Below are 2,572 nucleotides of genomic sequence, written 5' to 3' on the forward strand. Positions count from 1 at the left end.
GAAGGAAAAATTCCCTCCCAAAGACCCATCACCAGAGAAATGGAAGGGGAAAGTCCCCTGTGCTTCACAAAGGGTGCTCCCAGCCTATTTGGGAAACTGATCCTCTAGGGGCAGACCACATGATGAGGCTGCAAAGATTTCCTTCTGGGGAGATGCAGACCCAGCCAGGACACGCGCCCTCCTCATACCCGGCCGCGGGGCAAGCAGGCTGCCGTCTCTTTGGCTTTCCCACCTTTGAGGTGCTTTGTGTTCCCAGAGTGCCTGTGGGGTGAGCAGGCCCTTTGGAACCCTTCTTGAACAACCTCGAGGCAGTGGCTGTCCCTGTTCTTCTGGTAGCTGGGCGCCCCTCCCCCAGTGCTCTTCTCTCAGTTGGGAAATGTCAGCTAGAATTCACACCCATCGTACAACGACAGCGATGGAGAAATTAGAAGCGGCTTTCTGTCATGCTGCAGTCTCTGTGCTGCTCTTACATATGGCTTCCAGTAAGAATGTGGGTTGTTTTTTAATTTTTTTTTTCCTCTTCCATTTCACTGATGGTTTGGCTATAGGCTCTCAAAAAACTTGGGCTCTTGCCTATAACTAAGAATATAAAGGCCTTACGGAGAAAACGTTAAGTGTATAAAAATCTTTAATATGTGCTATTTGCGGATCGCATATCAACATCAGCTGTAAAACTCGAGCCCCTTACCCGCCCCCCCCCCCCCATCTAATGGCAGAAACGGAACCTCCACGGGCTTGTACAAAATTCCCAGAACCTCCTTCCTTCCTTTCGTCGATTTCAGCCAGTCACTGGGACAAGAAGGGCAACAGACCCTCAAGAATGAGGCTGAAGCCCTGTGGTGCACGCCTCTTATCCCAGCACTGGAGAGGCAGAGGTAGGCAGATCTCTGAGTTCGAGGCCAGCCTGGTCTACAGAGCAAGTTTCAGGATAACTAGGGCTACACAGAGAAACCCTGTCTGGGGAAAAAGAAAAGAAAAAGAAAAAGAAAAAAATAACTAAACTGAGGGGGTGAAGAGAGATTGTTCAGTGGTTAGAGCACTTACTGGCTCCTCTTCCGGAGGGCTCAGGGTTGATTCCCAGCACCCATGTGGCAGCTCACAACCACCTGTAATTCCAATCCAAATGCAATCCAAAGCCCTCTTCCAGCCTCCTTAGGTATCAGTCGTACATGCACAAGGTACATAAACATACATGCAATTAAAACACACACACACATACATACACACACACATGTATTTTTTTACAAAAAAATAAAGTAATAATTTTAAAAAAGAGTGGAACTGAAGAACAATGTCAACAGTAGACATTTCCAGAAACAACCGGATCTCCGGCCAGTGCTCTTCATCCCTGCTGGTAGGTGCCGAAGAACAGCTCTTGGATGTTCTCCTTGGCTGATGTCCTGGGAACTTGATTCTACATCTGTTTTTAAAATGGTCCTTTCAAGTCCCGAAAAGCTAATACTAAGACTTTCTAAACTGAAAACTGTATATATGCGGCTGCAGAGATGGCTGAGCAGCTAAGAGCGCTGGCCGCTTTTTCGGAGGGCAGGGGTTCAATTCCCGGCACCTACACGGTGCCTCACAACCATCTGCAGATCCAGTTCCAGGGGATCAAACACCCTCTTGTTGTTGGTTGTTTTTACTCTTTGCTCTTTTGGGGGTCCCGCCACTCAGCTCCCAAATAAATCACACAGCGCCTTATTATTTCTTATAAATGCTTGGCTTGTTTCTAGCTAGCTTTTCTTAACTATACCTTTTGCCTCTGGGCTTTTGTCTTGATCTATTCTGTATACCTTTCTTTACTTCTTACTCCGTGGCTGGCTGGGTAGCTGGGTGGCTGGCACCTTGCACCCTCCTCGCTTCCTTTTTCTCGATCCTTGATCTTTTCCTCCCAGATTTCTCCCTCTATTTATTCTCTCTGCCTGCCAGCCCCGCCTATCCTTTCTCCTGCCTCACTATTGACTGTTCAACTCTTTATTAGACCAATCAGGTGTTTTAGACAGGCACAGTAACACAGCTTCACAGAGTTAAACAAATGCAACATGAAAGAATGCAACACATCTTCACATCATTAAACAAATGTTCCACAGCATAAGCGAATGTAACACATCTTAAAATAATATTATACAACACCCTCTTCTGGCTCTGTGGGCACTGTATATATACATGCATGCATGCAAAAACACTGACACACATTAAATAAAAGTGAAGAAATCATGTAAAAGAAAAACCATAATATATGTAGAGTCTACTTTTCTATGTATCTAATTCTGTAATGGCAAGGTTAATCAGATGCACACGCATATATTCTATAAACCATATTATTAAATATAACACATATTCTGTCTCAAAGATATGCCAAAATTGTCCATGGCACCGTGGAAATAGAAATAATAATATCTTCCACTTCAGCTCAAAGTTCAGCTAAAACTCTGGAGGTGTTTGATCAGTGTGGGGGGTAATATTTGAAAAAAAGTCAGTGATCTAATGAGTTATGGTATTCCATAGCTTGTACTTACATAACCAGCTCTTTCCTTGGGTTCAAAACCAGGCTAAGTGCAACAACTTTGGG

This window comes from Peromyscus californicus, unplaced genomic scaffold (genome assembly GCF_007827085.1).
Source record: "Peromyscus californicus insignis strain IS unplaced genomic scaffold, ASM782708v3 Scaffold_1__1_contigs__length_55948999, whole genome shotgun sequence".
Classification (NCBI taxonomy): domain Eukaryota; kingdom Metazoa; phylum Chordata; class Mammalia; order Rodentia; family Cricetidae; genus Peromyscus; species Peromyscus californicus.